General features: G+C 37.4%; 1 pseudogene; it reads right to left on the bottom strand.

Moving 5' to 3' along the window:
* Positions 1 to 12338, bottom strand: part of LOC149558104 (beta-galactosidase 3-like) — a 35599-nt pseudogene extending 23261 nt beyond the window's left edge.
* Positions 12339 to 13289: the final 951 nt, after the last annotated feature.

Raw genomic sequence — 13289 nt, 5'->3', positions numbered from 1 at the left:
GCTGCGTTAGAAGTCGGTACAATTCTAGAAGAATCCAGAGACGGTAGCCGAACTTCCGGGAGGCATAACTTTTGAACCGTAACTCCGATTGACGAACCGTTTACATTTTCGGAAAGCTCTCGAAGCGCTCTATAGCCCTATGGAAAAGCTTCGCTCGTCCCCCATTTTTCGACCCTTTTCGAGGTCATTTAATGCCCCAAATCTGACTCTGAAGCATTCTTAGGGGGTCTCCAAAACCCGAAAAACTGCAATAACTTTCAAACCGTGGGGCCTTTTGACCTGATTCTTTTTCTGGAATGCTCTAAATCTTGATTACATTCATCTGGCCAAGTCACACCTTCTAGGTCACCAAAATGATGGTCAAATTGCATGCTCCTATTTTTTCGAGATTTTTAAATGCACTGATAGTTGAACTATGAGAGTTGGAACCTTTATTTGAGCCAAATGGGTATCCAAAAATGCAAAGACATAAAATAGAAACTAAGTCTAAGTACATTTTTTTGGGTGACACAGGATTGCCCTTATACCTCTGGATGCTCCTGCATCAGACACCCAGGGTAGATTGAAAAGTGACCCTGTCACTTTATGGATGGTAGGGGAAATCCCAAATGGGAAACCTCAGCTGCTGAAATCCAAGTTGAGTCTTCGATTGGTCGTCCTTTCCATTTGACCAAATACTCTTCATACTGCCTGTTTCTGGTACTCCTACCCACACGATGATCTAGAATGTCTTCTATCTCCTCCTTCTTAGAAGCAGGAATTGGACATGGCTCTAAAACCAGCTCCTCATCTACACCATCATCATGATACTCTGTTAAATCTGCAATGTTGAAAATGGGAGAAATGTGAATACCATCTGGCAGCTCCACCTCATATGCATTTCCTGAGTTATGTTTCTTCAAAATTTTGCAGGGGCCAAATTTCTTCATTTCCAGCTTGTTGTAAGTACCAACTGGAAATCTTTCTTTTCGTAAGTGCACCATGACTAGATCCCCTACTTGGAATTCCTTATGTCTTCTCCTTGCATCAGCCCTAGCTTTATACTCTTGATTCATCTTGATAATGTGTGCCTGAACCTCCTCATGTAGATGCTTGATGTGTTCAGCAAATTCCTCAGCTTCAGCACTTGTTCTCTCCCCTTGTTCTATCTTCCTCAATTCTGGTGCAGTCCTTGGGCTATTTCCATATACAATTTGAAATGGTGATTTTCCAGTACTCCTATTTACAGAGTTATTATAAGCAAACTCTGCCTGTGGTAGAATCAAATCCCATCCCTTAGGCTTATCTCCAACTAAACATCTCAGCAAATTGCCTAGACTTCTATTTACCACTTCTGTTTGGCCATCAGTCTGTGGGTGATGCGTGGAACTGAATTTCAAGTCTGTTCTCAACTTCTTCCACAATGTCCTCTATAAATACCCCACAAATTTAGTATCTCGGTCAGAAACTATACTCCCTGGAAGACCATGTAGTCTTACCACCTCTTTGAAAAACAAGTCTGCAATATGGACAGCATCATGAGTTTTGTGGCATGGAATGAAATGTGCCATTTTGGAGAACCTATCAACCACCACGAATACTGAGTCATTACCCCTTTGTGTCCTTGGCAATCCAAGAACAAAATCCATACTTATGTCCTCCCATGGCCTTGATGGAACAGGCAATGGCTGATATCGGCCAGTATTTTGACTAAACCCCTTGGCAACTTGACAAACCTGGCAACTCTGTACAAACTTCTTCACATCCTGTGTAATTTGAGGCCAAAAATAATGTTCTCTAAGAATGGCAATGGTCTTATCCCGACCAAAATGTCCTGTCATCCCTCCACTGTGTTTCTCCTTAATCAGATTTTCCCTCATGGAACTCCTTGGAATGCACAATTGACTCCCTTTGAACAACATGCCATCCTGAATCAAATAGTCTAACCACTTGGTTCTATCTACAGCCACAGGTTCTTTACAAGCTTTCCATGCTTAAGCAAAATCAGGATCCTCGGGGTACAAATTCTTGAGTTCATCAAACCCAACTACTTCAACCTGCATTGTTGTAAGCAACAACTGTCTCCTACTTAATGCATCTGCAACCTTGTTAGATTTTCCACTTCTATGCTTCAACACAAATGTATAACTCTGCAAGAATTCTACCCACTTCATATGTCTCTGATTCAACTTACCTTGGCTATTTAGGTACTGTAATGCCTGATGATTAGTATACAAAACAAATTCCTTTGGCAATAAATAATGCCTCCATTTCTTTAAGGCCTGAACTATCGCATAGAACTCTTGATCATAAACAGAATACTTCTTCTTTGCATCATTCAATTTTTCACTAAAATATGCAATAGGCTTACCTTCTTGGCTTAATACAGCCCCAATAGCGCTACCACTAGCATCACAGTCCACCTGGAATACTTTTCTGAAATCTGGAAGTGCCAACACAGGCTGTTCAGTCACCTTCTTCTTCATCAATTCAAAACTTCTCGCAGCTGCTGCAGTCCATTTGAACTCTTTTCTATCCCCTCTTATTGTATCAGTTAGGGGTGCACATATGCCACTGAAATTCTTAATAAACTTTCTGTAAAAACTAACCAGACCATGAAATGATCTTACCTCAGTAGCAGACCTTGGAGTAGGCCATTCCAAGATGGCTTTTACCTTCTCTGGATCCATTTTGAGACCTTCAGGTGATATAACAAATCCCAAATAGACTAACTCCCTTTTTGCAAAGACACACTTCTTTAGATTAATTAACAGTTTCTCTTCCCTTAGCCTTTCAAAGACACTACGAATATGCAGTAAATGTTCTTCCAAAGTCTTGCTGAAAATTAAAATATCATCCAAATAGACAATAACAAATTTTCCCAAGAACTTCTTAAGTACCTCATTCATGAGCCGCATGAAGGTGCTTGGGGCGTTCGTCAATCCAAAGGGCATGACTAACCACTCATAAAGACCCTCCTTGGTCTTGAAGGCTGTTTTCCACTCATCTCCTTCTCGAATCCGTATTTGATGATAGCCACTCTTCAGATCTATCTTTGTGAAGTACTGAGCTCCGCTCAAGCAATCCATAAGATCATCCATCCTTGGTAAAGGAAACCGGTACTTGATGGTTATCCTATTTATAGCTCGAGAATCTGTACACATCCTCCACTCTCCATCCTTCTTTGGTGCAAGTACTGCAGGTACTGCACATGGACTCAGGCTCTCTCGAATCAAGCCCTTCCTCAACAGCTCCTGAACCTGTCTATTTAGCTCCTCTGTTTCAGTAGGAGTCATCCTGTGAGCAGCCTTGTTAGGCAAACTAGCTCCTGGAATCAGATCTATCTGATGACTGATTTTCCTTACTGGCGGCAATCCATCTGGAACATTATCAGAGATAATATCTCCAAATTCTCCTAGTAAATATGAAACTTCAAATGGTATTTCACTACTACCTTCTTTATCTTTTCTAGGAATCAAAGCATAGCACATGCGCTGATGTTTCATGCCATCTAAAAACTTCCTTCCATCAACAAGACAAATCCTAGCACTGCTACATACCTTTTCACCTTCCTTTTTCATGGGCTTCAATTTGTGGCAAACTCCATCCTTTGTCAGAGAGTATGTGTTTGCATGTCCATCATGTATTGCATGTCTATCAAACTGCCATGGTCTACCCAACAATAGATGGCAAACATCCATCGAAATAACATCACAGAGAACTTCATCATGGTAACTCCCAATTTTGAATTTTACTAAACATTGTTCACTTACCAGGACCTTATGATCATCTTTTACCCAAGAAATCCGATAGGGCTGGGGATGTTTCTCTCTCTTGAGCTTCAGCTTAGAGACCATCTCTTCTGATACCAGGTTATCAGTGCTACCACCATCAATGATCACATCACAACATTTATCCTCACACTTGCATCTGGTACGAAATAGACTCCTCCGTTGCCCTGGTTCATTCTCCCCACTTAGTAGGACTCTTTCATTTACCAAGGCCTCTCCTCTTTCTGCATCCTCTGAATGTGATGATTGTGCATCCTCATCCACATGAGCAACCCTAGCTTGGCCCTCAGCTCTCCTATCTGTCCTTCCTTGTCGTTGAGGGCATTCAAAGGCACGATGACCTTCTTCATTGCAATGGAAACAGGTACCACGGAAGCCTCCTCTTCCTTGCCCACGTCCTCTACCTCTTCCTCTTTGATTTCCAAAATCTTGATCACGGGAGCGGTTGAAACCCTCATTCCTCTGGTTCCTGCTAGTACCCTCATCTTCATTTTTCTTTTGAGTTTCATTGCGGGCTCCAGATGATCTACTGCTTCCCCTTCCTCCTTGACCGCGCCCTCTTTGTCTTCCTTCAAACCTTTTACTCAGCTTCTCTTCAACTCGTAGGGCAAACTGGTATGCTTCTTCAATGCTGGTCATTCTTACCAGACTTAATTCCTCCTGGATGCTAGGTCGTAACCCACTAATATAACGAGCAACCTTCTCCTTATTTGCTTCTGCATGCCCCGCTCTAATCAGGAGTCGGTAAAACTCCTCTGTATATTCTTGGACTGATCTTCCTGCTTGCTTTAACCCATGCATCTTCTTAAACAGATCAAGCTCATAGTCCACAGGAATGAACTGCTTCTTCAATTTGTCCACCATGCGATCCCATCTTGTGATCTTCTCCTTTCCTCTTCTAAGTCTTTCCAGTTGAACCTCTTGCCACCAAATTTTGGCATGGCCTTTTAGTTTGGCCTTTGCAAACTTAACCCTATCTGGGTCCCTTATATCCTCATACTCAAAGTATTCATCCAGTTCATTGATCCAATTGATCAACTCATCTGGTTTCAAATTTCCCGAAAATATACCCACTTCAATTGTAGGTCTTTTCCCAAACCTAGAAATGGCCCTAAAAAGCCTTTCCTCTACAGGATTCAGAACTTCCCCGTCAACTTCCATTACTTCCTCTTCATTGTCATCCTCACTATTGTCATCTGCGGCAATATTTGCTCCTCTACGGAGCTCCTCTTGCAATGCTTGTACCTGTCTCTGGAGGGCTCTAACCTCCTCAGGATCAACAACTCTGGCCCTTCCACCACGCTCTCTTCGTGGAGGCATCTTCTAACTCGAACCCACAACCACACAGTCCTGGTGCAAACTGCCTCACAGTCGGCGCTCTGTCTACACACTCAGGAAAACCCGCTCTGATACCACTTGATGGGGACACAACCCAACAACCAGAATAGACACAATAGAAAGGGGAAATTATATTAATTGAGAAAATAAGCTGGTACAAACAGTGCAGAGAAAATAAACTCAAAACATGCCCTGCGGGCTTACAATAGCATAAATCTGGAGAATATTTCTCCAGAGAGCACCTCCTCTCAAGCTCCAATCCGAACTGCCTTTTACAATGCCAAAAATCTCCTTAAATAGACCCCGGAGGGTTAAGGACTAGGAGTACATTCTAGAAAGTGCTAGTAGGTGTCCACCGACAAAATAGAAGGTTCCGGAAGCTGCGTTAGAAGTCGGTGCAATTCTAGAAGAATCCAGAGACGGTAGCCGAACTTCCGGGAGGCATAACTTTTGAACCGTAACTCCGATTGACGAACCGTTTACATTTTCGGAAAGCTCTCGAAGCGCTCTATAGCATTTTTTGACCCTTTTCGAGGTCATTTAATGCCCCAAATCTGACTCTGAAGCATTCTTAGGGGGTCTCCAAAACCCGAAAAACTGCAATAACTTTCAAACCGTGGGGCCTTTTGACCTGATTCTTTTTCTGGAATGCTCTAGATCTTGATTACATTCATCTGGCCAAGTCACACCTTCTAGGTCACCAAAATGATGGTCAAATTGCATGCTCCTATTTTTTTGGGATTTTTAAATGCACTGATAGTTGAACTATGAGAGTTGGAACCTTTATTTGAGCCAAATGGGTATCCAAAAATGCAAAGACATAAAATAGAAACTAAGTCTAAGTACATTTTTTTGGGTGACACAGGATTGCCCTTATACCTCTGGATGCTCCTGCATCAAAATGTCACATCCATGATATTCTACTCATGTCTACATCAAAGAATGTAAATTGGTAGTAGTTTGATAGTTTTCATTTCATTAATTTTTAAAATCTCTCTATATCCATCACACCTTTTATTGTGATTCTTGGGAAAAGATCTCTTGTACTTGGCATGATTAAAAGGACTAAGATCTATTATGGAAATATTTTTAGTAAAAGCATCGATGTACTCCACCATTTATGCATCATTATTCTACATGCCAGAAATGAAGGGGTCTTGATCATGAGAAGTGGTAATGAAATATGACATTTTTATAGAAATTTTTACAAATTAGTTTTGAAGCTCAGGGAAAAGAAAATTTCCAGAGGCAAGAGGGATAAAAATTGTCATAGTAGCAAGAGTGGAATTCAGACATTTCAAGGATGGTGGGGCAGTTAAAGAGGAATGAGTCAGTCAAGCATAATATTTTACTCCCAGATATTGAGTAGTGTGGCAATTCCATGCTTGTGGATGGCTTGGTTATTTCTTACAATTAACATAATTCAATGAGGAAGTGGAAATAGAGTTCATGACAACATTTGATGAAGGAGAAGCCTTAGTTTAGGGATTAAGAGTGGTTTCTATCAAGGAAAGAATAGAAAATGTCACTGAGTTACCAGCAATTGGGGAACATTATCCAAATGAGCGTGATGTTAGATCTGTAAGGGCATAGTTTACTCAACAAGGTGACCCTCAGTTGGAAATTACAAAACAAGGATGCAAGATACTTTCTCTTACACCTCCATATCCAAACTTAATGGATTGCCCTTTTAAAACCAAAAAGAGATTATGTAGTGGACATGTAGCTACTTTTTTTATAATATGTAGTGTTACGAATATTTGTCATACCTGTGACATTTTTTTTCATTGGTAAAGCTCATAACTAAACTTTTGAGAACATTGTGTACAAAGGAACAAGTGAAAATCATTGGATGTTCATACTATGAAACAACCAACTATTTTCCATTTCCTTATATACATTGTTATTCTTCATAGGTTAGGCCATGATATCAATATATGAATTCATATTATATCATCAACCATCTTATATTGTATAATTCAAAAAGATATTTGTGAGATATCTAGAAGACTTCAGAATATTTATTATCCACATATGGTGCCAATGTAGAATAGTTGAATCATTTTCATTGAATGGCCATCTTGAAATGGATAGTTACCTTAAGTCCATGAAAGAAACTGTTTGTTGGTGTCAACTAGAGTGGGATCTTTGGGTTTGGTTCCATTCATAGATATTGATTGAATCTATAGATGGGTTTTGGTTAGTGAGTAATTGTAGACTTTTCATAATCTTCATCCCCCAGTTAGGTTAGTAATACTAGATGGTTTTCAATTTCTTTACATATTCCTTTCTCAATTAAGCATGTATATGAAATTTTAGAGAATGGAGAAAACACATGCCTTATTTGACAAATGTTAGCTAAAAATTAAAAAAATTATGAAATCATTTTAACTATGATATTCTCAGTAATACAATAAATGGTAGTACCTAGATCTAATAGACTCCAACATAGAATACAATCTCTTCAAAGTAAAATTCAATTGGTGTATCCCCAAGTTTATTTTAAAATTCAGGTGCATTCCTCCATGGGCATGCCAAAATAAGGACAATAAAAGGAAATAAAATATGGATTTTGGAAATAGAATATCAAAAAAAATGAACAAAAAGATAGTTGAAGATTGTAGTCAATCCTTGTGGTTATCCAAGAGCTGACATAAGACTCTGAGAGCCACTTAGTGTCAATTACCACAATATCTTTAAAAAATTAGTTGATTGTCCTTACAAAAATTTATCATACTTATCCCCTATTAAGATTTTAAAATTTTCTCACAAATTAAAAAACATGCATTCTATTGATCCCAACCTCAAATAGACTTTTTAAATTTGAAGAGAAAAGAGATATGTAAAATCTATCTTTGCTACTATTTACTCCATTTATTGGTAATGCTTCATTGCACTAGTTTAAAATTTCAAGTTTATTTAGGTAGTAGATATATAGAGTGATTAAAGATATAAACATATAAGACATCTTTTGTGTTTGTTGGGACAATTGAATCTATATGCAATTCCATTGTTTATAAATTTAGAGGCCATAAGGGAATGTGAAATTCCTTCAAGTTTTACATAATAGCATTCGATTATAAAGCTATCATGTTGTATTTAGAGCCTTTCATGTCATCCCTTCAAAAACATTCTATTCGTGTCCAGTGGAGGTAGTGTAGATAGATACATTAGGTCCTAAAACACTCATACACGATTGGTCTTGTGGAAATACCCTTGAATGGTCAAAATTGTAGATCTTATAGGAATAGTGAAAGAGTATTGTACCCTTGTCAAAGGAAATTATTTGATTGATCATTCAATGAGACAATTGGAAATTTGTGTTTTAGACATTTTTAAAATTTTCTAAGACTTTCAAAAAAATTCAACACATTATCAGATTTAACAATAAAAACATAGTGAATATCTTTAGAATTATGTTATTATTTTCACTATGTCATTAGTATAATTTCTCTCTTTAGTGCAATCTTCTACTATGTATTTTGTGTGCATTTTATATGATTGAATACAATTAATAACAACCCAAGAAACTGAAGTTTTTAAGAAAAAGTATTAGTTAATTTGATAATTTTTTGTTGAAATCATTAATATATTAGTGTTGTAAAGGGATCTACACATTATGCCTTCATTATATAGGAAGTTAAATTCTCAAGAAAGAATGCATTTTAGCTTGACATAATAGTGATTGTATATGATATTACATTCAATTGACTCAATAATTCATTAAGATTGAACAAGTCCATGTACAACATTCAATATTATAAATTTGAGTTTTAAATAGATAAAGGTACATATTGTATCTGTATGAACTTTCATGAAAAAACCATTAGTATTTCATGCACATCAAAGTCATCTTAATCTAGAATCAACACACATTATATAGTTTGTATTTCTTATGTATATGTATCCATAGATTATTATAATGTTTTAGTAGATTGTTTTTTTCATCGCTTTCTAAAAATTGTGCTTTCTCACTAATATGTTGTGCTAAAGCTATTTCTCTATTTTCTTTAAAATAACTTTCAACCAGAAATAATAAATGAACTTATAATGAGACAAATTTTCCACAAAATTTACAATGTTAATGTAAAATCTGGTAGAACTTTTAAGGAAAGCTAAGTTACTACAAAACCTATACAATGATAAAGCCCTGTAAAATCAAATTCTAGTATTCCAAAATTTTAGTGAATTAGCCATCATAGAATTTAGTGAACATGCAATTTCTTAAGATAGGGGTTGTAGCTTTTCCTCCTTGATCAGGTGATTCATTTTCATTTTCTTAGTTCCTATTTATAGTGTTACATGTTGAGATGTCACTCAAATAGTCTTGTTGAAGGCCCAACCAACACTCTTTTACACAACCTTTTATAGAGAGCAATAATTGTTGACATAATCTCGCTAGCCTACCTACCGAATTTGATATCCTTAGAGTTTTAGGTTATGAAAAGATAAACAAATCAATCAGTAATATCCTATCCTTCTTCATAGGATAACACTGTTTTTGTTTTTTTTGCTAACCACAACCCATGTCACACTAATGACGATATTTTTAGAATACATCTTTAGAACATCCCTAAAATTGATAAAATGTTTCAGACACTTTGATGTAGAGACCTAGGTGGACTTTTCAGTTATTTATAATTAGAGGGACTTCCTTTAGTGTTCTCACAACACAAACAAGCTTCTTCATAGGATCATTCTCCTTGATCCAGTCAACTTTAAACCTTATCAGAGTGCACATACCATTCTCTTGTGCCACCATAGGCTCTACATCTTTTAAAACATCCCCAATCTTCCTCAATCCTTCAAATGGATTCATTTAAGCAATCTTATTCACCAATCTATTAAATGCCCAAACCAACACTGTTGCTCCATAATTAGCCACTATTAGTCCTCCTATTACAAAGCAACTTCTAACATATCTCATTTTCCAAACCATTTGACCTCAAAAAAAGTTGTATCCTAACCCAAAACAATGGATTTTCACATTTAAAGGAGATTCTACCAAGGTTTTCATGCTCAACCAACAAACCCTCCTTCCTAGGTGCCTATGCCTAGGTTTTTCTTAAACTCGCCTTTCCAAACACTTCCTGATCCTTCCAATGGATCCAAAACCTTCACATAGCCCTAACATGACCTTCCATCCAATAAAATGCAGCCCTCATGTGGATGGAACCTCCAAACCTTGACTGGCTCAACATCTAGTGTTCCCAAACATCACTCTGTCTTCAACTAGAGACATTCTTCTCCAATCTCGTTGCACATTCTTGCATATCTCTGCACAAAACATCATTATATAGATACATTTAACATATTGACAGCCTCTCCCATGAGTTACATCTCCATTACAGTAGTGGGAGAGGTGAAACTTTAAATAATCTCAGAAAATTAATTCTCTGTCACATGACAGTGACAGTCACTAAATTGCTGTGCAAAATCTTTTACAAAGGACCTGTTCAAATGGAAAGAACTTTGCAAAAAAACCTTCTAAAATATTTGTATGTTCGAAAGGAAAACTTGTAATGAAAAAAGACACAAGACACTTTGCACTACTTTAGAATTGAACTTCAATCTTTTTGTAGCACAAGAAGAGAGACTCATCCATCACTCTGTCTTTAACTAGAGACCTTCTTCTCCAATCTCGTTGCACATTCTTGCATATCTCTACACAAAACATCATTATATAGATACATTTAACATATTGACAGCCTCTCCCATGAGTTACATCTCCATTACAGTAGTGGGAGAGGTGAAACTTTAAATAATCTCAGAAAATTAACTCTCTGTCACGTGACAGTGACAGTCACTAAATTGTTGTGCAAAATCTTTTACAAAGGACCTGTTCAAATGGAAAGAACTTTGAAAAAAAACCTTCTAAAATATTTGTATGTTCGAAAAGAAAAATTGTAATGAAAAAAAACTTGTTCAAATCAAAAGACAATCAAAATATAATGTCACTGTTCTGTGACTGTCTGCAGTGGCAAAGAAACACTATCTTTTTATTGTTTTTTTCCCAAAGCTTTCTTAAATCCTCAATACATCTCTTTGAAACTCATTTACATCATACTTTTATAGACTCCTTTGGCACCTTTAAACTTCCTAATCCCCTAAGGAACCAACCAACTTCTCCTAACTGTCTAGGTGACAGTTTTGATTAATTTTAACAAAATGAGTACAAAACATATTAAAAAGGACCTTTACAAGGTCTTATTAAATTTAATGACCCAATATGGTCATGTTACCATCTTGTGACCTTAATTTCTTCTGATGCCTTCAACCTTGGCCTTGATGCTCCTATATCATTCTCCCAAGGATCAAATCAATCCAAGTCCCTTTGGATTGGGCAGTCTTCTTCCTTTTCTTCCAATCTTTAGTCACTTCTTCAATAGACGTTGCAACTATGATGTACCCTTTATCTTTTTTCCTCATGTACCTACAAACAAACACCTTGGATATAGGCTAAGTGTTCCATCCTCCAACTAGTAACTTGATGTACCCATGGTCTGCACCATCATCATGCATTGAATAACCCTACAAGCCTGCAATAAAATTGTTAGAAAAAACATAAATCAACACTCCTTCATTCACCCAAGCACATGCTCGATTCGTCACTTCCTCATTCATCAATTCAGCCAACTCTTTCTTCTGTTGTTCACCTCTTCCCTGTGACATGCCAATGCCTGAAAACATTTCAACTTGTATGATCTTTCCATGACCAATGTCTGCTACACTATACTTTGCTCTGTCCTCTTCTTGTTTTCCATTCAATTGACTCCAAGATTCCATCTTGGTTTTCTCACCTTCAAGACATTGTTCATGATCTTCTTCTATCAACTTACTATCTTCATTCTCTGCACTATTATCTTCCAGCCATGTCTCATCTATGGCATCAAATTCTTTTGTCAAATCCTTCATGTTTTCTTTCACTATGACCTCTTGCTGATCCATTTCCTCATCTCTGATTTTACTTTTCCTCATCCTCACTTTATTTTTTTGTTTCTTTTCCTCTACTGGCCATGTCCTCCCAAGGATCAAATGGCTTTCCCTCTTATCTTCTTCACCCTCACTTCCACTCTTACTCGCCCATTCTTCCATGGTGGCTTCGTATTCTTGCCATAAATCATGGTTCTCTTGTGTATTTTCTGCACCCTGCTTCTCTTCTTCCTCATCATCATACCATTCTTCTTCTAGGTACTCCATCTCTTCTTCTAACTTATCCAACTTCTTCATTATCTCCTCTTCTCTTTTTTAGATTTCCTTCATCCTACCTTCCCACTTTTCATAATAGGCTTCTATGTCTCTTCTTAGTATCCTTATTTCTTCTTGTCTTTGCTTCTCTCTTTTATTCTTCTTACCAAAGATAAATTCTTCTAGCCACTTGAAATCCTCATATAACTCCCTCTCAGATTCTGTAAGCCCCATCTTTACATATACCTAGAATTCTTCAAATTTCAAACCACCTTACACCTTTCTCACCAAGAAATATTTGGACACCTATAATACACCTTTCAACTCTGGGACACTTAAGGAGGAATTAGACACTCCAAGGCTTCAACAAAGGGACTAGTGCATTACAAATGACAAAGACTCCTAGATGATGAAATATGCAACTTATCAACTACCAAACAGACCTTGCTAATGCTCTGATACCACCTGATGCAGAGACCTAGGTGGACTTTTCAGTTATTTATAATCAGAGGGACTTCCTTTCGTGTTTTCACAATACAAACAAGCTTCTTCATAGGATCATTCTCCTTGATCTAGTCAACTTCAAACCTTATCAGAGTGCACATACCATTCTCTTGTGCCACCATAGGCTCTACATCTTAGAAATCATCCCCAATGTTCCTCAATCCTTCAAATGGATTCATTTAAGCAATCTTGTTCACCAATCTATTAAATGCCCAAACCAACATTGTTGCTCCATAATTAGCCACTATTAGTCCTCCTATTACAAAGCTACTACTAACATATCTCATTCTCCAAACCATTTGACCTCAAACAGAGTTGTATCCTAACCCAAAACAATGGATTTTCACATTTAAAGGAGATTCCACGAAGGTTTTCATGCTCAACCAACAAACCCTCCTTCCTAGGTGTCTATGCCTAGGTTTTTCTCAAACTCACATTTCCAAACACTTCATGATCCTTCCAATGGATCCAACACCTTCACAGAGCCCT

The sequence above is a fragment of the Cupressus sempervirens genome, chromosome 5 (assembly GCF_028749045.1).
Source record: "Cupressus sempervirens isolate cs-2001-9-10 chromosome 5, ASM2874904v1, whole genome shotgun sequence".
Lineage (NCBI taxonomy): Eukaryota > Viridiplantae > Streptophyta > Pinopsida > Cupressales > Cupressaceae > Cupressus > Cupressus sempervirens.
This window is presented reverse-complemented; position numbering and strand designations above follow the sequence as displayed.